The sequence below is a fragment of the Triticum aestivum genome, chromosome 3B (assembly GCF_018294505.1).
Source record: "Triticum aestivum cultivar Chinese Spring chromosome 3B, IWGSC CS RefSeq v2.1, whole genome shotgun sequence".
Lineage (NCBI taxonomy): Eukaryota > Viridiplantae > Streptophyta > Magnoliopsida > Poales > Poaceae > Triticum > Triticum aestivum.
Window position 1 is genome coordinate 416,437,830 of NC_057801.1, and position 24,179 is coordinate 416,462,008.

The window sequence follows — 24,179 nt, forward strand, 5'->3', positions numbered from 1 at the left end:
AACCGACGAGCCGATCTAAAAAAAATAAACCGGGGTTTCTGAAAAAATGTATGGTTTTCCGAGGAAAACCGTGGTGGCAGCGGGGCTACCTCTGGCGAGTCTGGCGGGGTCTGGCAAGGTGGTGGCGGTCAACGGCGGCGTCGGTGGCGGGGCAAGGCGACGGCGGCGGCGGGCGGCGGGGTCGGCGGCGGCGGCAGGCTGCGGGGCGACGGCGGCGGCAACCGGCGATGGCGGCGGCGGCTTAGGGTTAGGGTTCAGCGGCCCGGGGCAGCTGGGGTGGGCTGGGGCGCCGGGGTCGCGGCTTATAAGGACCGGCCCAAGGTGTCCTGGCCGGGTACGGCCCAAAGTCGGTTTCTTTTTTTTTAAATAATTCCGACGTGCAAAAAAAGGAAGAAAAGAAATACTAACTGGACTCCAAAAATCCCAAAATAAATTTTCCCCGTCCTCTAAAAATAAACAGGACAAGGTGAACATTTATTTGGGCCTAAAATGCAATTTTGAAAATCCCTAAATAAATTTTCCCCGTCCTCTTGATAAGGAATTCACTTGAGTCCTCTTTGGCGCATGCCGGGATACATACTTGATCCTTCTTCCTTCTGGGGTGGTAAGCAAGATCGACTTACTGGCGCATTCTATGTTTCCTCCATACTTCGATAACCAATCCATGCCTAATATCACATCCAGTCGTTGTGACTCCAATACTATTAGGTCTGAGGGAAACACGTAGTTACCAATCCTTAATGGTAACCGATCACACCATAGACTAGCCATATAGTCAGCTCCTGGTGAGGTTACTAACATGGGTGACCTAAGGGTTTGGGTTGGCAGTTTATACTTATCCACAAATCCCCTTGATATGTATGAATGCGATGCACCAGTATCAAAAGGAACGATTGCAGTAAATGACTTAACCAAAAACTTACCTATTACTGCATATGGCTGGGTTTCAACATCCTCCACGTTAACGTGGTTCACCTGTCCCCTGTTGAAAGGGTTAGGCTTTTTCCTAGAGCTTCCATTGCCATTTCCATTCTTTGCTTCAGGACATTCAATGGCATAATGTCCAGTCTTCTGGCACTTGAAACAGGTAGTGTGGCTTAGATCCCTCTTGGCTGGTGTTGATGGGTTAGGACGGTTCTGTCCGTTGCTTCCTCCATTACCATTACCATTGCCGATGGACCCTTCAAGGTGCTAGCACGCTACAACAACAACGCTTACAAGCTCGATCTCCCACGTGACAAGTACAACGTGAGAGACATCTTCAACATCTATGGTCTCTCCCCGTACCATGGTGATGAGGATTTCGATCCAAGGTCGGATCTTTCCCAAGGGAGGGGAGATGATGCGGAGCATCCTTCGGTCATCCCCATGGATCTACTATCGTCTCACCAAGTACCAAGAGGACCCATGACAAGAGCACGAGCTAGAGCTCTCGAGACCGAGGTGACTTCTCTCCTTAGTGATATCTCATATGATCCTCACGAGACATGGCTACTACCTAAGTCCGGAATGTTGTGCATGATTAGGTACCAAGAGGACCCTCCAGAGGATGCACATGAAGATGGTCAAGCCACCAAGTCCACGGAAGAAGAGAACCAATGGAAGAAGGCAAGGACAACTTCTAGGCACCGGACATCCAGCCATGGCCCCGGACATCCAACCCCTGGAGATCTACCCCTCAGCCACGGGACTGCAGCAGAAGCTATAGGGCCCGGACATTCGGCGTCCAGCCTGGACATCCGGCCCTCCGCACCGGAAATCCGGCCACCAGCCTGGACATCCGGACATGCCATCCAGGGAGCACAGAAGGCTGCCCTGACAGCCCAGACATCCGGCCGTCACCCCGGACATCCGGCTCCTCCTGAAGCCCCGGACAGCCGGCCCCTCCGCCCGGACATCCGGCCCCAGCCATCCAGAGAGCAGAAAGGCCAACTCCACCAGCCCGGATATCCGGCCTGGCAGCCCGGACATCCGGCCCCTCATGAGCGCCTGGACATCCGACCCGACGCCCGGACATCCGGCCCCCTCCTGCCTGCGTGCAGCGCATCCAGGCCGAAGCCCATGTATCCCTTCGCCCCTTAGACTATATATACTCCATCTCCACCTACGTTTTAGGGTTAGCATTGGTTTAGCTCATTTGAGATAGAACATTGCTCATCCGTATTGGATCTACTGCTCGTGAGGGACCGCACCTCTTCGGAGAAGATCCACCCGGATTCAAGACCTCCATCCGGAGAAGACCATCAAGACCTCCTCTCGGAGAAGAACGGCTACCTTTGTATCGTCCCTTGTTGACTTTGGATCTCGTGTTACTTTGCGCCTCGATGATCTAGCACTTGTGTGATCATATTCGTGTCGGTTGAGTGTTTCTCTTGTTTTTCCCTGTGATTTCCCTCGTTTCCTTCCACGCGTTCTTCGAGGTCCTCGTAGTGTTCCTCTCCAAACCTGAAAGATCGGCACATAGGGTTCCTCCCTACATCATCTTGGTATCATGAGCCCCGTTGATCACGTTTTTGGAGCCCCTACCCCATGTTTTCTAGCTTGATTTTGTTGTTTTCGTCCTAAATCCGAAAATCCCCACCAAAAATAGCCCCAATTTTTTTTGTGATTTGTTGGTGTGATGAAGTTTTGTTGGATTTGATCCACGGATCTACTTTGCATTGAGTGGACCTAGCTTCTTCCCATCTTATCCGCAATTTCCATCCACAAATTCGTCCGAATTTTGCCCCGGAGTTGCCCTTTTTCCCATGGAGTTCATCCCGTTCGGCCACGATCCAGGTGCCCGGACATCCGCCCGAGTCCCCGGACATCCGATGTCCCGGATATCCGGCCACTGGCCCGGACATCCAGCCCCTGGGAGCTGCAACTCCATCCCCCGCGCCCTTTTCCGCCTGGTTTAGCCAAATTTTGCCTCGGTGCCCATGCATACTTCAGCATACCACCACCGCTTTCCACAAGCACCACCACCGCTCACTGCTACCTCCTATGACGATTTTGACACGTTTTGGTCTTTGAGATTTTGGGTTGTGGTTCCCGTGTCCTATTGTGTTTTGGATATATAGGTACGGTTCGACGTCAACATCACCATCGCTCATCTTTGCAAATGACTCATCATCGCCAAGGACGGTAACCTCGATGACATCTTTGTCATACCTTTCAATTGCATTGATAACCACATGACCTTACTTTTGCGTTGCTTACCCATCGAGACTAGCCATTGAAGATTGATGGCAATGTGACTTGTGCACATTAGTGATCATACTCCATAGCATACATACCATACCATAGTGGTGCATATCTTGGCATCCTCTTTTGTGTCAAAAAGTTGTCATCGCATACACAATTGCCATCTTGGTTCGTGAAGTTTTGCATGAGAAAAGAGATCAAAAGTGAAAGAGCCACACAAGCTTTTAAGCAAAGAGGGAAAGATAAGCAAAGAGCTTATAAGAAAGAACCATAGCATCATACTACATTAAGATTGTCATATCTGATCATCTTGGATCATATCACCGAAATACCATACATATAACATACTTGGGATAGAGGTCGTTGCATTTTTGCCTAGTAGGTTGTGCGCAAGTTACGTGTCCGCCTATTGTGCAATCATGCTAGCGTCTCTCATGTATTGTGCAACAAGAGCATTTTCATGGATTCCACATTTTGGCTCATTTTTGGTTCGCACAATCCCACTTATCTATTTGCGTGTGTGTTTCCGTGTACCTCTACTTGCTTGGTCTACTTGTTGCATCTGCAAATTTGTGAATCTTTTCCAACATTATTGAAGCTCACTTACAATTGCATCAAATTTTGTGCCACCATCCTAACCAAGCTCCACCATAAGCTTTTACTTGTGTATGTGTGAGAACCGACAAGAATTGGTACCAATAGTGCTATTTCATTGTCCGCATTTGGGTGAACTTGATTCATCGTCAACATCGGTCAAGGTACATTTGGTATAAGTTCTTCTCCTTCTCCCACTCACATTTTTGCTTGGACTGATGGATAGGCCAAGTATTTCTACCAACCCACTCTTCATCGAGCAAGACGACGACATGTCATCATTCGTCACCAAGAGCCACCTCTTTTGTGCACAACGAGCGTTGCATCAAGAGCAACAAGCGATGACCGACCGCATCGACAACCTCGCCACCGACTTGAGACTCTCCGAGCAACGTACAAAGGACTACTTCGACAACAAGCTCGATGCTCACAAGCAAGAGAACGATGCAAGAATGGATGAGATACGCGCCTTGTTGGTGAACCGCCCTCCTTCAACTTCTTCATACTCAAGATGGAGCCGCTCAAGTCGACACTCCGAAGACACCTTCACCGGCTCAAGTACACCGACATCAAACACTCTTCGATGAGCCGCGCATCAAGACCATCATATGCATCTCACAATCCTCTACACGACAAGAATTCACAAGAGCAAGTCGACGAGCAAGTACTTCGTCCTCAACCACACCAAGTTGCTTTTGCACAAGCTCAAGAACGACAACCTCAACATCGCCAAGAGGAAGAATGAGCGCGTCTACATCAAGAGGAACAAGACGCCGATGCTCAACATCTTCAACAACAACAACGGGAAGCACAAGATCTTGAGGCGCAATGTGCCCTTCAAGAATCAAGTCGAGCCATTGCCAAGTGGAACCGCGATAGGCGCAATCAAGAGGAAGCACTTCGAGAAGAAATCCACGAGCGGAACTACCAACCGCGAGTGCAACGTCAAGTTCCTCAAGCTCCTCCACAAGCCCGACAAGTCCCTCCTCAACCTCAAGTTCAACAAGAGCAAGATGATAATGGACTTCCTCCACGCCAAGAGCAAGTTGATCATGGACTTCCTCCACGCCAAGAGCAACATGAGGTTGATTATCCTGCACGTCAAGGGCGTCGTCATCACCCTCGCCAACAACACAATGAAGAGCAACACTACGGCAAGCTAAAATTCACCATGCCCAAGTTCAACGGAAGCAATGATCCCGAAGAGTACTTATCATGGGCATTGAAGGTCGACAAAATCTTTCGTTTGCACAATTATGAGGAAGAGAAGAAGATCGCTATGTCATCACTTGAGTTCCAAGACTATGTGCTCATATGGTGGGAACAAGTCCTTGAGCACCGAGAAGCAAGAGGTGAACCTCCAATCACCACTTGGGCTCAAATGAAAGATGTCATGCGAGCACGTTTTGTGCCCACCTACTACAACCGCGATCTCTTCAAGAAGCTCCAACTCCTCAAGCAAGGAACAAAGAGTGTTGAAGAATACTACAAGGATTTGGAGATAGCCATGATTCGAGCCAATGTCACAGAAGATGATGATCAAACTATGGCACGCTTCTTGAATGGCCTCAATCATCCCATCAAGAAGACCGCCGACTTCCAACCCTAGTCCAACCTCATTGAGCTCATGCATCAAGCTACCAAAGCGGAACGTCAAGTGCAAGATTACTTCAAGTACGCCAAGTACTCATCCAAGACCTACGGCTTCTCCAACAACCAAGCTTCAATGACTCCTCCAACTTCTACCTCAACCAAGCCATCTACAAGCAATGAGGACAAGTCAAGTTACAAGAAAGCTTTGACAAGCTCAAGTCGTCCTCCTCCTACTACAAGCAACTTCAAGCCGCGCGCTTCATCATCTACTTCGACCGATGAGACCGTCAAGACAAGGTCCTTCAAGTGTTTCACTTGCGGCGGCCGAGGCCACAAGTCCTTCCAATGCACAAACAAGCGCACCATGATCCTCAACGATAATGGAACCTATGACTCTATGAGTGATGAGGAGATGGAAGCCCTTAAGCAAGTGGCCATGTGATACGTCTCCAACGTATCTACTTTTCCAAATACTTTTGCCCTTGTTTTGGACTCTAACTAGCATGATTTGAATGAAACTAACCCGGACTGACGCTGTTTTCAGCAGAATTGCCATGATGTTGTTTTATGTGTAGAAAACAAAATTTCTTGGAATGACCTGAAAATCCACGGAGGCACTTTCTGGAAAATATAAAAAATATTGGCGAAAGAATCAAGACCAGGGGGCCCACACCCTGTCCACGAGGGTGCGGGCACGCCCCCTGTCTCATGGGCCCCCTAAGGCTCCACCGACCTCAACTCCAACTCTATATATTCCATTTCGCGGAGAAAAAAATCAGAGAGAAAGTTTCATCGCGTTTTACAATACGGAGCCACCGCCAAGCCCTAATATCTCTCAGGAGGGCTGATCTGGAGTCCGTTCGGGGCTCTGGAGAGGGGGATTCGTCGTCGTCGTCATCATCAACCATCCTCCATCACCAATTTCATGATGCTCACCGCCGTGCGTGAGTAATTCCATCGTAGGCTTGCTGGACAGTGATGGGTTGGATGAGATTTACCATGTAATCAAGTTAGTTTTGTTAGGGTTTGATCCCTAGTATCCACTATGTTCTGAGATTGATGTTGCTATGACTTTGCTATGCTTAATGCTTGTCACTAGGGCCCGAGTGCCATGATTTTAGATCTGAACCTATTATGTTTTCATGAATATATGTGTGTTCTTGATCCTATCTTGCAAGTCTATAGTCACCTATTATGTGTTATGATCCGACAACCCCGAAGTGACAATAATCGGGATACTCCTCGGTGATGACCGTAGTTTGAGGAGTTCATGTATTCACTATGTGTTAATGCTTTGGTCCGGTTCTCTATTAAAAGGAGGCCTTAATATCCCTTAGTTTCCGCTAGGACCCCGCTGCCATGGGAGGGTAGGACAAAAGATGTCATGCAAGTTCTTTTCCATAAGCACGTATGACTATATTCGAAATACATGCCTACATTACATTGATGAACTGGAGCTAGTTCTATGTCACCCTATGTTATAGCTATTACATGAGGAATCGCATCCGACATAATTATCCATCATTGATCCAATGCCTACGAGCTTTTCACATCTTGTGTTTCGCTTATTTACTTTTTCGTTGCTATTGTTACAATCACTACAAAACCCAAAAGCATTACTTTTCTACTGTTACCTTTACTATCATACTACTTTGCTACTAAATACTTTGCTGCAGATACTAAGTTATCCAGGTGTGGTTGAATTGACAACTGAACTGCTAATACTGAATAATATTCTTTGGGTCCCCTTGTGTCGAATCAATAAATTTGGGTTGAATACTTTACCCTCGAAAGCTGTTGCGATCCCCTACACTTGTGGGTTATCACCATGCACCGGCGCGTGAACGAAGATGAAGATGATCAAGTCTTTTGTGATGAGGATTCGAGCCCCGCTCTCATTGTCTCCAAAGTTTTGACTCTTCAACATCAACAAGAAGAAGACCAACGATGCCGCATCTTCCACATAAAGGCCGACATCAATGGAAGGTCCGTCAAGGTCATCATCGATGGAGGTAGTTGTCACAACTTGGCAAGTGAAGAACTATGCTCCAAGTTACAATTGGTCAAAATGAAGCACCCACACACATACAAGGTCCAACGCACTGTACGAGTTGAGCATACGGTCTAAGTCTCCTTCAAACTTGGTGCATATGAGGAAACTTTGGAGTGTGATGTCATCCCGATGTCCGTTTGCCACCTCCTTCTTGGTCGACCATGGCAATTCGACCGCAGCATCATCCACAATAGGCGTACCAATCACTAAAGCTTCAAGATGAAAGGGAAGGAATATGTGCTACGACCTATGTCTCCTAGTCAAGTGATAGCCGACAAGCAAGCCACCCATCATGGAGAGATGTAGCGACCAAACCTCAAACAGTGTGATCTCTCTGCATTAGTGTCATGCCTCGATCGGTAATGCTGACATGCACAGTACTTGAAGGATTTATAACAGAGTGGCAATCACACACTTATTACATCGAATGTCTCAAAAGAGAACTTATTACAATAAATATGGCTTAAGGCCATCTAATAATGATAACATCGGAAGGCTTGGAAGAAAAAGTGGGTCCATCAACTCCAACGGCATCACTAAGTGAAAGATCACGACCTAAGGCACCTTACTCGTCGTCTGAAAAGTCTCCAACATGAACGTTGCAGCCCGAAAACGGGTCGACACATGGAATATGCTGGCAAGGTAACACATAGAGAGTAATGAACAGAATATTGCTATCACTACATGCATTTATGGCTGGTGGAAAGCTCTATGGTTACAGTTTTGCATAAAGCCAATTTTTTTCTACAACAAAGGAATAAATTTCATTTAACTATCTTGGTGGTTGTTAAACATTGAGAAGGTTCCTCCAACTCAATCCCAATTAACCTTCAACATTAAACCCAACAATTTAAATTAAGTAACATGATGAGATTCACATGATAATCCAAGTACTAGATACTCAAAACGTCCATAACTGGGGACACGGCTAACCATGATTAGTTTATACACTCTGCAGAGGTTTGCGCACTTTTCCCCGCAAGACTCGATCTCCTCCGTTGGATTTCTCGCACTACATGGTGTTTGAGAAATGGATGACCGAGACACAGTCTTTCAGAAGCATTAACTCTTTACTCTCGGTAGACAGTACCAACCTACATCCCCTACATCTGCTAGTCTATCACTGAAAAGGTCACACAACATACTCAACTATGCTAGAGCCCATAGTAGCTTGCGGCTGCACACGGAAGTTTCTAGCATGAATAATCTCATGATCCCTTTGAGCCTGGGTGGCAGTCCATAGGAGAATCACACGGTACCCCGGGATTTCCAAAAATACAGGCAACACTGGGTTCCCCAGGTGCCTCAATGCACCGAGATGTAAATTAAAGTTGCCACCTTAAGTTAACCATTAATTAACAATACTCACATTTATCATGGATACACTCACCCAATCCACGTCTACGAGCATAGCATAGCAATATAAGCAAACGTAGAAGTAACTCCCAAAGGTTTGAAAATAAAGGACAATAGGTACTACCTCATCTACTTCCCAAAACCCACATATTAATCAGATCCTAACCATGCAATTGTTTGAGGATTGATCTAATGCATTAAAACTGGGTAGTAAAGAGGTATGATCAAAGTGTTACTTGCCTTGCTGATGATCCGTAAAACCTAGAGACTCATAGTAGCACGCTGCGCACTCCGGGTACAATATTGCAAACAAACAAGCATACAATAAGCACTCATCTAATGCATGGGTAAATCTCAAATAAGAGATCTAACCAGAAAGTTCAACTTAAGAACTCCGGTTTGCAAAAAGAATCAAATCAAACGAAACAACGAAAATCAAACGGCGAAAGAAACAAGCTTCGTCTTCTAATCTGGACCTAAGTCAAAATTTACAGTAGCAAAAACTTGTTTAAGTTGGTTAAACAGAAAGAGGGTTTCGAGATGAAACTCTAGGCGCTTGAATCGCCTGATTCCGATAAACGAGTGAAAAGATAAAGTAAAACGAACATCGGATCAGAAATCGCGATCGAAAATAATCGCGAAAAACCCGAGAAAAAGAAAAACTGACGAACAGGCTAATGAATGAACGTTCGCTGTCTGTGACTAAACGGTGAAAACCGTTCGTTAAAACGAACGTACATATGAATGTCCGCTAAATAAACTAAACCAAGAAAAACCAAAGAACCGATCTAAAAAAATAAACCGGGGTTTCTAAAAAAACGTACGGTTTTCCAAGGAAAACCGCGGTGGCGGCGGGGCTACCTCCGGCGGGGTCCGGCGAGGTGGTGGTGGCGGACGGCAGCATCGGCGGCAGGGTGAGGCGACGGCGGCGACGGGCAGCGGGATCGGCGGCGGCGGCGGCGGGCTATGGAGCAACGGCGGCGGCAACCGGCGACGGCGGCGGCGGCTGCTTAGGGTTAGGGTTCAGGGGTGCGGGGCGGCTGGGGTGGGCTGGGGCGCCGGGGTCACGGCTTATAAGGGCCGGCCCGAGGTGTCCTGGCCGGGTACGGCCCGAAGTCGGTTTCCTTTTTTTAAATAATTCCGACGTGCAAAAAAAGAAAGAAAAGAAATACTAACTGGACTCCAAAAATCCCGAAATAAATTTTTCCCGTCCTCGAAAAATAAGCCGGACAAGGTGAACATTTATTTGGGCCTAAGATGAAATTTTGAAAAACGCGTATTTTTCCTAATTCAAATAAAATAGCGATAAAACTCCAAAATAAAATCTTATTTGATTTTAATATTAAACCTCCAATATTTCTTTATTTTGGGAAAGTCATTTTATTCCCTCTCTCTTATTTTTATAAAAGAAATATACGAAGAAAAAATAATTAAAATCAAAAGATCCTCTTTTCAATATTTGAGAAAAACTCAAATAGGAAAATAACAAAATCCCTAACTCTCTTCGTGGGTCCTTGAGTTGCGTAGAATTTCTAGGATCAATGCAATAAAATATGATATGCAATGATGATCTAGTGTATAACATTCCAAATTGAAAATTTGGGATGTGACAAACCTACCCCCCTTAAGATGAATCTCGCCCTCGAGATTCAGGTTGGCTAGAAAATAGGTGAGGGTGGTCCTTCAGTAGGTCTTCCTCTCGCTCCTAGGTGGCTTCATCCTCGGTATGGTGGCTCCACTGAACTTTGCAGAACTTTATAACCTTGCTGCGCGTGACTCGGCTGGCAAACTCGAGAATCTTGACTGGTTTCTCCTCATAGGTCAAATCGCTATCCAACTGAATCGCTTCCAGTGACACTGTATCTCTCAGAGGAATATCAGCCATCTCTGCGTGGCACTTCTTCAATTGGGAAACATGGAACACATCGTGAACTCCTGACAATCCTTCAGGAAACTCCAGCTTGTAAGCAACTTCTCCCATACATTCCAAAACTTTGTATGGTCCCACAAAACATGGTGCTAACTTTCCCTTAACTCTAAAACGCTTAACTCCTCGAAGTAGGGATACACGAAGTTAAACTCTATCTCCAACTTCGTAAACTGTCTCCTTGCGTTTAGAATCCGCATAGCTCTTCTGCCTGGACTGGGCTACCTTGAGTCTATCGCGAATCAGCTTAACCTTCTTTTCAGACTTTTTAATCAAATCTGGTCCAAACAACTGGCGGTCTCCAACTTCATCCCACAACAACAGTGTCCTACACCTCCTTCCGTACAAAGCTTCGGAAGGGGCCATCTTCAAACTGGATTGATAACTATTGTTGTAAGAGAACTCTGCATATGGCAAATTGTCGTCCCAACTAGATCCACAATCTAGCGCACAAGCTCTCAGCATGTCCTCCAGAATCTAATTGACTCTCTCGGTCTGTCCATCTGTCTGTGGATGAAAGGTTGTACTAAACTCTAGCCTGGTACCCAAAGTTTCGTGCAACTGATTCCAGAACTTGGAGGTAAACTGGGTTCCTCTATCTGATACAATGGTCCTCGGAACTCCATGCAGACATACGATCCTGGTCATGTATATCTTTGCCAACTTAGCACTGGTATAAGTGGTCTTTACTGGGATGAAATGAGCTACCTTCGTCAAACGATCAACTACAACCCATATTGAGTCATAGCCTGAACGTGTCCTGGGCAATCCCGTGATAAAATCCATGCCTAGCTTATCCCACTTCCATTCGGGTATTGGCAATGGTTGTAGAAATCCTGCTAGCTTCTGATGCTCTGCCTTCACTCTCTGACATACATCACAAACTGCTACATACTCCGCAATATCCTTCTTCATTCCCGTCCACTAGAAAGTGTCTTTCAGATCTAGATACATCTTGGTATTTCCTAGGTGAATCAAATACAGTGAATCATGGGCCTCCTGCAGAATCAACTTCTTGATCTCCGGGTCATTAGGCACACAAACGCGGTCCTCAAACCATAAGGTATTGTGCTCATCATCATGAAAACCCTTATCTTTTCCTTTGCTCATCTTCTCCTTTATCCCGGCAACCTCCTTGTCGGTCTTCTGAGCTTCCCTGATCTTATCCATCAACGTAGACTGAATCTCTAAAGCTTCTACATAGCCTCTCGGAACTATCTCCAGACATAGCTCGCGAAGATCCTCGGCTAACTCCTTGGGTAACTCTCCGGTCATGAGTGTGTTGACATGGCTCTTGCGGCTCAATGCATAGGCTACTACATTAGCCTTTCCTGGGTGATAATGCAATCTCATATCATAATCCTTAATGAGCTCCAGCCATCTCCTTTGCCTGAGATTCAACTCCTTCTGTGTGAAAATGTACTTCAAACTCTTGTAATCCGTGTACACCTCACAATGATTTTCGATGAGAAAATGTCTCCATGTCTTCAACGGCATGCACTACGGCTGCTAACTCCAAATCATGTGTATCATAATTCAACTCATGGGGCTTAAGTTGTCGGGAGGCATATGATACAACTCTTCCCTCCTGCATAAGCACTGCTCCAAGTCCTCGACATGAAGCTTCACAATACACTTCATAATCCTTGCGCTGATCTGGCAGAATCAACACCGGTGATGTAACCAAACGTTTCTTCAACTCCTGGAAACTGGCCTCACATTCCTCAGTCCATTTGAATTTGGTGTCCTTTTTCAACAACTCCGTCATGGGTTTTGCAATCTTCGAGAAATTCTCAATGAACCTCCGGTAGTATCCTGCGAGTCCAAGAAAACTCCGGATCTCTCCAACTGATGTGGGGGCTTCCCAATTTGTCACAGTGACAACTCTGGTGGGGTCTACTGCTATTCCTTCTCCGGATATAACATGTTCGAGGAATCCAACTTCCTTCAACCAAAACTCACACTTGCTAAATTTGGCATATAACTGATGTTCTCTAAGCTTCCCAAGTACCAAACGCAAATGCTCCTTATGCTCCTCTTCATTCTTCGAGTAGACCAAAATATCATCAATGAACACCATGACGAACTTATCCAGAAATTCCATAAACACCTTGTTCATCATGTTCATAAAATAGGCAGGTGCATTAGTCAGACCAAATGACATAACGGTATACTCATATAGCCCGTACCTGGTGGTAAAAGCTGTCTTAGGTATATCCTGCTCTCGGATCTTCAGCTGGTGGTATCCTGATCGCAGATCGATCTTGGAAATACCTTAGGTCCTTGCAACTGGTCAAACAGATCATTGATCATCGATAGTGGGTACTTGTTCTTGATTGTTACTTCATTCAATCCTCGATAATCAACAACCATCCTCAATGATCCATCCTTCTTCTCCACTAGAAGCACTGGTGATCCCCAAGGTGACGAACTTGGGCAAATATAGCCTTTATCCAGTAACTCCTTAATCTGCTTCTTAATTTCCTCCAAATCTTTTGCGGGCATCCTGTACGGTCTCTTAGATATTGGCCCTGTGCCTGGCAAAAGCTCAATCAAAAACTCAATGTCTCTATCCGGTGGGATGCCTGGCAACTCTTCTGGAAATACATCGGGGAAATCCTTCACCACTGGTACCTCCTCCTGTACAACTCATGACAATGAATTCACTTGAGTCCTCTTTGGCGCATGACGAGATACATACTTGATCCTTCTTCCTTCTGGGGTGGTGAGCAAGATCGACTTACTGGCGCATTCTATGTTCCCTCCATACTTCGATAACCAATCCAAGCCTAATATCACATCCAGTCCTTGTGACTCCAATACTATTAGGTCTAAGGGAAACACGTAGTTACCAATCCTTAATGGTAACCGATCACACTATAGACTAGCCATATACTTAGCTCCTGGTGAGGTTACTAACATGGGTGACCTAAGGGCTTGGGTTGGCAGTTTATACTTATCCACAAATCCCCTTGATATGTATGAATGCGATGCACCAGTATCAAAAGGAACGATTGCAGTAAATGACTTAACCAAAAACTTACCTATTACTGCATCTGGCTGGGTTTCAACATCCTCCATGTTAACGTGGTTCACCTGTCCCCTGTTGAAAGGGTTAGGCTTTTTCCTAGAGCTTCCATTGCCATTTCCATTCTTTGCTTCAGGACATTCAATGGCATAATGTCCAGTCTTCTAGCACTTGAAATAGGTAGTGTGGCTTAGATCCCTCTTGGCTGGTGTTGATGGGTTGGGACGGTTCTGTCCGTTGCTTCCTCCATTACCATTGCCATTCTTGGTGCCACTATGGTTGTGTGAACTCCCTCCATTATGATTGTGGCCTGCATGGGTATGCTGAAAAGGTCCTCCCGAGTTCGGGTTAAAATGAGGCTTCTGCTGAGCTCCGGAATTGTACTTTCCTTGTCCATACTTCCTCTTGCGGCTGTCAATCTGCTGTTGCTTCCCTTCAATCATGAGAGTTCGGTCTACCAACTCCTGGTAGTTGTTGAAGGTTGCCACCATCAACTACATGCTAAGCTCATCATCCAGTCCCTCCAAAAACTTCTCCTGCTTAGCTGCATCCGTAGCAACGTCATCTGGGGCATAACATGCTAACTTACTAAAATAATCCACATACTGGCCAACTGTACGTCCTCCTTGGCGCAAGTTGCGAAACTCATGCTTCTTGATGGCCATAGCTCCTCCTGAAACATGGGTAGTACAGAAAGCCTGCTGAAACTGATCCCATGTGACAGTGTCGATGGGGTAACTAGCTGTGAAATTCTCCCACCATGATGCTGCGGGTCCATCAAGCTGATGTGCGGCAAAACACACTCTCTCCGCATCGGTGCATCCTGCAGTGGTCAACTCCCTTCCAATCTTGCGAAGCCAATCATCTGCAACTATCGGCTCGGTGCTACTGGAGAACACTGGCGAATTAAGCCTCCAGAAATGGGCTAAGTGATCAACAGGTGGTGGTGGTGGTGGGTTGTTGTTGTTGTTGTTCCCCTGAGTCTGATTATGGACTAGTATCTACATCAATGCATTCTGCTGCTGGATCAACCGGGTGAGCTCCGGTGGGAAAGCAAATCCATTGTCACGTCTCGGAGGCATCTAGGGGTTTAGAAAAGATGAGAAAATAGAATAGAATGAGGTCTAGAGAGAAAACACTACCCATATGCACATGAGACAAACACAAAAATATCACTTCAATCAATTCAAACAAGGGCATACAACGGTCTAACTATCGTTACAAAAGTGCTCGGACTATACTATATACATGGGGGAATACTACTACTGTTATGGTGGTCGACTAGTAAAATTGATCGGTCGAAGACTCCATGATATCTGCTCCAGCTTCATCAACAAGGTCATCATCGCTATCGTCAGGGTCCGAGTCAGTGTCGTCGATGAAGATGTAGTTCTCCGGGCAAGTGGAATCGTCGTCATCTCCTCTTGGCGCGGTGTATCCCATGAATACTTTTAGCTTCTTTAGGTCATCATTCTTCTCCATGAGTGTCGTCATTTCCTCCTCATATCCATTGCTTGTAGACTTGAGTTCTTCTTCCAGCTCCGTGATCCTAGTCATTGCCTTCTTCAGATCTATCATGCCTGCGCACATCTGGTTCTCCTGGCATCGAATGTGCTGGTTTAACTCCTGGATGAAAGCTGCAATAGATCGATCCTTCCTGGTGCTGATAATCTCCCATTGCTCATCTCGACGCCCGCAAATCTGGTAGATAGTATCCTTGAGATCCTTATGGTAAACTTCTCCAATGCGTCCCATGGTGATGTGGGCTGCCATGCTCTTTCCGAGACTCTAGGTTGGTGCATCAAAGGAAAACTCTATGGGCTCAGTGACTGGCATGAACGTCCTTCCTAGAACTTGAACTTGAATCATCCAACGCTCCTCTTCTGGCAAGGTGGCGATGTAGGTCCCCGTGAAACTCGGTACTCCGATGTTCAGGTATCTAGTGACTTCCTTCAAGTGGCGTCCAAAAGGTGTATCTTCATCCGGTTGCAAGAACTTATTCCTTGCACCCGCCATCCTAAAGAGTAGAAAAGGGAGAGGAGTTAGAAATGAGAAGAGAGTAGTGATCTAGGCTTTAGCTTAGTGGCCGTGTCCTACAGTCAGCGTGTGCTCTCATACCATCTTGTAGCGACCAGACCTCAAACAGTCTGATCTCTGTGCATCAGTGTCATCCCTGGATCAGTAACGCTGACACACACAATACTTGAAGGGTTTGTAACAGAGTGGTAATCACACACTTATTACATCGAATGTCTCAAAAGAGAACTTATTACAATAAATATGGCTTAAGGCCATCTAATAACGATAACAGCGGAAGGCTTGGAAGAAAAAGCGAGTCCATCAACTCCAACGGCATCACTGAGTGAAAGATCATGACCTAAGGCACCTTACTCATCGTCTGAAAAGTCTGCAACATGAACGTTGCAGCCCGAAAATGGGTCAGCACATGGAATATGCTGGCAAGGTAACACATAGAGAGTAATGAACAGAATAATGCTATCACTACATGCATTTATGGCTGGTGGAAAGCTCTATGGTTACAGTTTTGCATAAAGCCAATTTTTTTCTACAACAAAGGAATAAAGTTCATTTAACTATCATGGTGGTTGTTAAACATTGAGAAGGTTCCTCCAACTCAATCCCAATTAAGCTTCAACATTAAACCCAACAATTTAAATTAAGTAACATGATGTGATTCACATGATAATCCAAGTACTAGATACTCAAAACATCCATAACCGGGGACACGGCAAACCATGATTAGTTTATACACTCTGCATAGGTTTGCGCACTTTTCCCCACAAGACTCGATCTCCTCCGTTGGATTTATCGCACTACATGGTGTTTAAGAAACGAATGACCGAGACACGGTCTTTCAAAAGCATTAACTCTTTACTCTGGGTAGACAGTACCAACCTACATCTCCTCATCTGCTAGTCTACCACTGAAAAAGGTCACACAACATACTCAACTATGCTAGAGCCGATAGTAGCTTGCGGCTGCACACAGAAGTTTCTAGCATGAATAATCTCATGATCCCTTTGAGCCTGAGTGGCAGTCCATAGGAGAATCACACGGTACCCCGGGATTTCCAAAATACAGGCAACACTGGGTTCCCCAGGTGCCTCAATCCACCCAGATGTAAATTAAAGTTGCCACCGTAAGTTAACCATTAATTAACAATACTCACATTTATCATGGATACACTCACCCAATCCACGTCTACAAGCATAGCATAGCAATATAAGCAAACGTAGAAGTAACTCCCAAAGGTTTGAAAATAAAGGACAATAGGTACTACCTCATCTACTTTCCAAAACCCACATATTAATCAGATCCTAACCATGCAATTGTTTGAGGATTGATCTAAGGTAATAAAACTGCGTAGTAAAGAGGTATGATCAAAGTGTTACTTGCCTTGCTGATTGAAAGATCAAGGATGTCGCCTAGAGGGGGGTGAATAGGCGCTTTAAATAATTACGGTTTAGGCTTGAACAAATGCGGAATAAACCTAGCGGTTAATTTATCGAGCACAAAACCTAAAACAACTAGGCTCATCTATGTGCACCAACAACTTATGCTAAGCAAGATAAGCAACTATGTGATAGCAAGATACATGACAAAGAACAATATGGCTATCACAAAGTAAAGTGCATAAGTAAAGGGCTCAGGTAAGAGATAACCGAGGCACGCAGAGATGATGATGTATCCCTAAGTTCACACCCTTGCAGATGCTAATCTCCGTTTGGAGCGGTGTGGAGGCACAATGCTCCCCAAGAAGCCACTAGAGCCACCGTAATCTCCTCACGCCCTTGCACAATGCAAGATGCCGTGATTCCACTAAGGGACCCTTGAGGGCGGTTACCGAACCCATACAAATGGCGACCCTTGAGGGCGGTCACCGAACCCGTACACTTTGGCAACCCTTGGGGGCAGTCACCGGTACCCGTCAAATTGCTCGGGGCGATCTCCACAACCTGATTGAAGACCCCGACGCTTGCCCGGAGCTTTACACTACAATGATTGAGCTCCGAACAACACCAACCGTCTAGGGCGCCAAGGCACCCAAGAGGAACAAGCTCTAGGGTGTCCAAAACACCCAAGAGTAACAGGCTCAAGGGTACCAAGCACCCAAGAGTAATAAGCTTCTCAACTTGTAACTTCCACGTATCACGTGGAGAACTCAAACCGATGCACCAAATGCAATGGCAAGGGCACACGGAGTGCCCAAGTCCTTCTCTCTCAAATCCCACCGAAGCAAATAATGCTAGGGAGAAAGATGAGAGGAAGAACAAGAAGGAGAACACCAAGAACTCCAAGATCTAGATCCACGGGATTCCCCTCACATAGAGGAGAAAGTGATTGGTGGAAATGTGGATCTAGATCTCCTCTCTCTTTTCCCTCAAAAACTAGCAAGAATCCATGGAGGGATTGAGAGTTAGCAAGCTCGAAGAAGGTCAACAATGGGGGAAGAACACGACTCAAAGGATAAGGTTCATTGGGGAATAAGACCCCCTTATATAGGAGGGGAAAAATCCAACCGTTATGTGCTTAGCCCGCACATGAGCGGTACTACCGCTCGGGCGGTAGAAGCAGGAAAAAGGAGCAATAAAACATGAACCTTGGGGCGGTAGTACCGCTTATAAGCGGTACTACCGCTCACCCCAGCGGTACTACCGCTGGAGGAGCAAAACACGGGACCAAATGAGGCAGGGCAGAGTAGAGAACCGCGGCAGTAATGCAGTAGCGGTACTACCACCCGACCGGAGCGGTACTACCGCTTATAGGCGGTACTACAGCCCAATAGGGGCGGTACTATCGCTTATAGGCGGAACTGTCGTGCCTTACTTCCGTGCAACTACTGCTAAACCTGACACGAAAAGTGCAAGACCCAAAATCGAGGCCGTAGTAGAGCGGTACTACCACTTATGCTACAAGCGGTACTACCGCAGGGAGAAAAACAAAACTGCCATAACTTCTTCATATGAGCTCCGAATTGAGCAAACTCAAGCTTGTTGGAAACAAGACAACGAGTAGCATCAAAATAGGCAGGGGAGGTATGCCTAACAAAAGAGGAGAGAAACCTCCAACAGAGAAGAAACGACAGAACCTCCAACATCGAAAACATCATAGAAGATGCATGTGAACTCCGTTTTCGATGAACTCGAGCTTGTCAAGAAAATGACCATAAGCTCCAAATCTCACAAGGAGAAGAACCAAACAAGAACCAATAAAGATGATGCAAGGATGCAATGGTTTGAGCTCTCTACGAATGATACGATCAAGTTACTCATCAAGAGCCCCCCTTGATAGTACGACAATCGATCCTAAAACCCGGTCTCCCAACTACCATCATGAGACCGGTAAAATAGAAAACCTATCAAGGGCAAACCTTTGCCTTGCACATGGTCTACTTGAGCTAGATGATGACGATCTTGACTCCCTCAAGTTGGACCACCTTTCTTGATTGCGTTGGCTCGATGAAGACTAGTTGATTGCTCCCCCATACTCCACTATGGGTGAGCCACTCTTCCGCACATCTTCACAAGTCCATTGTCACCACAATGGACGGCAAGCTTCAAGCATTTGATATCTTCATGATGCTTCACTTGAACTTGCACACCACAACCTAACCCCACAAAGAACTCTCACGAAGATCATGGGTTAGTACACAAAGCGTAATTGACAATGCTTACCATACCATGGGATCGCTTGATCCCTCTCAGTACATCTTCTATGCTTTGTGTGTTGATCAACTTGATTCACTCTTTGACTTAGTCTTGATCAACCTCTCACCTGGCCAATCTTTAGGTAATTCCTTGAATGGCACCTTGGTCATCACAAACTCTCCTTGAAACCAACAAATGGACTCCAAGAAAAGCCTATGGACAAATCCTTCAAATAAAACTCAAGGCAACCATTAGTCCATAGAGATTGTCATCAATTACCAAAACCAAACATGGGGGCACCGCATGTTCTTTCACTGATGATCCGTGAAACCTAGACACTCGTAGTAGCACGCTGCGCACTCCGGGTACTCTATTGCAAACAAACAAGCATACAATAAACACTCATCTAATGCACGGGTAAAACTCAAATAAGAGATCTAACCAGAAAGTTCAACTTAAGAACTCCGGTTTGCAAAAAGAATCAAATCAAACGAAACAATGAAACTCAAACGGCGAAAGAAACAAGCTTTGTCTACTAATCAGGACCTAAGTCAAATTTTACAGTAGCAAAAACTTATTTAAGTTGGTTAAACAGAAAGAGGGTTTCGAGACGAAACTCTAGGCGCTTGAATCTCCTGATTCCGATAAACGAGTGAAAAGATAAACTAAAACGAAAATCGGATCAGAAATTACGATCGAAAATAATCGCGAAAAACCCGAGAAAAAAAAACTGACGAAGAGGCTAATGAACGAACGTTCACTGTCTGCGGCTAAAGGTGAAAACCGGTCTTAAAACGAACGTACGGATGAACGTCCGCTAAATAAACCAAACTGAGAAAAACCGACGAACCGATCTAAAAAAATAAGCCGGGGTTTCTAAAAAAACCGTACGGTTTTTTGAGGAAAACCGCGGCGGCGGTAGGGCTACCTCCGGCGAGTCCGGTGGGGTCCGACGAGGTGGTGGTGGCGGACGGCGGCGTCGTGCGGCGGGGTCGTCGGCGGCGGCATCGGGCGGCGGGGCAACGACGGCGCGGGGCGGCGACGACGATGGCGGCTTAGGGTTAGGGTTCAGGGGCGCGGGGCGGCTGGGGTGGGTTGGGGCGCCGGGGTCGCAGCTTATAAGGGCCGGCCCGAGGTGTCCTGGCCGGGTACGGCCTGAAGTCAGCTTCCTTTTTTAAATAATTCCGACGTGCAGAAAAAAAAGAAATAGTAGACGGACTCCAAAAATCCCAAAATAAATTTTTCCCGTCCTCTAAAAATAAGCCGGACAAGGTGAACATTTATTTGGGCCTAAAATGCAATTTTGAAAACGCGTATTTTTCCTAATTCAAATAAAATAGCGATAAAACTCCGAAATAAAATCTTATTTGATTTTAATATTAAACCTCCAATATTTCTTTATTTTGGGAAAGTCATTTTATTCCCTCTCTCTTATTTTTATAAAAGAAATATACGAAGATAAAATAATTAAAATCAAAAGATCCTCTTTTCAAAATTTGAGAAAAACTCAAATATGAAAATAACGAAATCCCCAACTCTCTCCGTGGGTCCTTGAGTTGCATAGAATTTCTAGGATCAATGCAATAAAATATGTTATGCAATGATGATCTAATGTATAACATTCCAAATTGAAAATTTGGGATGTTACAAGAGAAGAGTGAGAAAGTGATCCACTCAAAAGAGAGTGAGAGCCACAAACCAAAGCCGAGTGCCTCCACGATGAGCGACAAGAAAAACTTAGTCCTATTTGCCACCAAAAGTGTGATGAGAGAAGTGTGTGAGAACCCATCGAGTGTTATGCACTTTGTCCTTGTGTGCAAGGATGGAGAACCAAAAACTAACACCTCTCACGATCTACCTTTAGTGTTATCTTCTCTTTTGCAGGGATTCCAAGATGTTTTCCCCGATGAGCTACCTCCGGGTCTACCTCCTCTACGAGGCATTGAGCACCGAATCGACCTCATCCCCGGAGCACCTCTTCCAAACAAAGCTCCATACCAGGTTAACCCCAAAGAAACTAAGGAGATCCAACGGCAAGTACAACAACTAATCGACAACGGACATGTACGTGAAAGCTTAAGCCCTTGTGCCGTTCCCGTTATACTTGTGCCCAAGCAAGACGGTAGTTTTCGCATGTGCTTGGATTGTAGACCCATCAATGCTATTACCTTTCGTTATAGGCATCCCATTCCTCGCTTAGATGATATGCTTGATGAACTTAGCGGTGCCAACATTTTCTCAAAAATTGATCATAAAAGTGGTTATTATCAAATCCGCATACAAGAAGGTGATGAATGTAAAACCGCTTTCAAAACCAAATTTGGCTTGTATGAGTGGTTGGTTATGCCTATGGGTTTATCGGAAGCTCTCGGAACTTTCATGCGTCTTATGCATTTTGTGCTTCGACCTTATATTGGAGTGTTTGTTGTGGTTTACTTTGATGATATTCTTGTGTTTAGCAAATCCATGAAAGAGCATCTAAAGCATGTTAGGGCTGTTTTGCAAACTCTTCGCAAGGAACGTCTTTATGCCAACATGAAAAAGTGCACGTTTGGTGTTAACAAGCTTGTTTTCTTGGGTTTTTTTGTTTCTTCCAAGGGTGTCCATGTTGATGAATCTAAAATTGAAGCAATTAAAACTTGGCCCTGACCCACCAATTTGCAACAAGTGCGTAGTTTTCTTGGCCTTGCGGGTTTTTATCGTTGCTTTGTGAAAGATTTTAGCACTATTGCCGCTCCTTTACATGCCTTGAGTAAGGAGAATGCTCCTTTTGTTTGGGGATCTTTGCAATCCACCGCTTTTGATGAGCTCAAATCTTTGCTTACTCATGCTCCGATTCTTGGTTTGCCCAACTTTGATAAAACTTTTGAGGTTCATTGTGATGCAAGTGGTACCGGAATTGGCGGAGTTTTGATGCAAGAAAAATGAGCAATTGCATACTTTAGTGAAAAACTCTCCGGTGCTCAACTTAACTATCCCATCTATGACAAAGAATTGTATGCTTTAGTGCGTGTGCTACATGTTTGGGAACATTATCTTTGACCTCATGAGTTTGTCATTCATACCGATCATGAAACGCTTAAGTACTTAAAAGGTCAACTAAGTTGAACAAGCGTCATGCCAAATGGAGTGAATTCATTGAATCTTTCCCCTATGTGATCAAGTACATTAAGGGTAAGGAAAATGTAGTTGCGGATGCACTTTCACGCATATGCATGCTTGTCACTAAACTTGAGTTGAATGTAATTGGATTTGAGCACATCAAATACTTGTATGCTAATGATCCATCTTTTGCTACTCCTTATGCTCAGTGTTTGATGCATACATCTTGGGAACGATATTACATCAAGGATGATTATCTTATGAGAGCTGACAAACTTTGCATTCCCGATCTTCTCTTCGTTTGCTCCTTTTGCAAGAGGCTCATGGAGGTGGACTCATGGGACACTTTGGACACGACAAGACATTCGCCACGCTCTCCAAGAACTACTTTTGGCCCAAGATGTTCTGCGACGTATCACGCTTCACCAACCGATGCTCTACATGTTGCAAAGCTAAGTCTAAAGCTCAATCAAATGGTCTTTACATACCTCTTCCTATTCCTTATCAACCTTGGGAATACATTAGCATAGATTTTGTACTTGGTTTGCCTAGAACTCAAAATGGCAAGGATTCCGCGTTTGTTGTTGTGGACCGATTTTCTAAGATGACACATTTCATTCCTTGCAACAAGATAGACGATGCTTCACATGTCGCCAATCTCTTTTGTAGGGAAATCTTGCGACTCCATGGAGTACCAAAGAAAATCGTCTCCGACCGTGACGTCAAGTTCCTGAGTTACTTTTGGAAGACGCTATGCGCCAAGCTTTGAATCAAGCTCTTGTTCTCATCCGCATACCATCCTCGAACCGACGGCCAAACGGAGGTGAGGAACCATACGCTCTCCACTCTACTTCGTGTGTTGATCAAGAAGAACATCAAGGAATGGGAGGAGTGTCTACCCATCACCGAGTACGCCTACAACCGTGCAAGACATTCAACGACTGGCAAGTCCCCATTCGAGGTCCTCTACGGCTTCAACCCGTTGTCCCCATTGGACATTCTACCTCTTCCTCTACAAGAGCGCACCAACCTCGATGCAAGAGCACGTGCAAGCTACATCAAGAAGATGCATGAGGATACAAGGCACACCATTAAGCGCCAAGTACAATGACTTGGCGACCAAGCTCAACGTCCACAAGCAACCCATGATATTCAACATTGGAGATCTCGTGTGGCTACACCTTCGCAAGGACCGCTTCCTCGACGAACGCAAGTCCAAACTTCTACCTCGAGCTGATGGACCCTTCAAGGTGCTAGCACGCTACAACAACAACGCTTACAACATCGATCTCCCATGCGACAAGTACAACGGGAGAGACATCTTCGACGTCAACGATCTCTCCCCGTACCATGGTGATGAGGATTTCGATCCGAGGTCGGATCTTTCCCAAGGGAGGGGAGATGATGCGGAGCATCCTTCGGTCATCCCCATGGATCTACCATCGTCTCACCAAGCACCAAGAGGACCCATGACAAGAGCACGAGCTAGAGCTCTCGAGACCGAGGTGACTTCTCTCCTTAGTGATATCTCATATGATCCTCACGAGACATGGCTACTACCTAAGTCCGGAATGTTCTGCATGATTAGGTACCAAGAGGACCCTCTAGAGGATGCACATGAAGATGGTCAAGCCACAAAGTCCACGGAAGAAGAGAACCAATGGAAGAAGG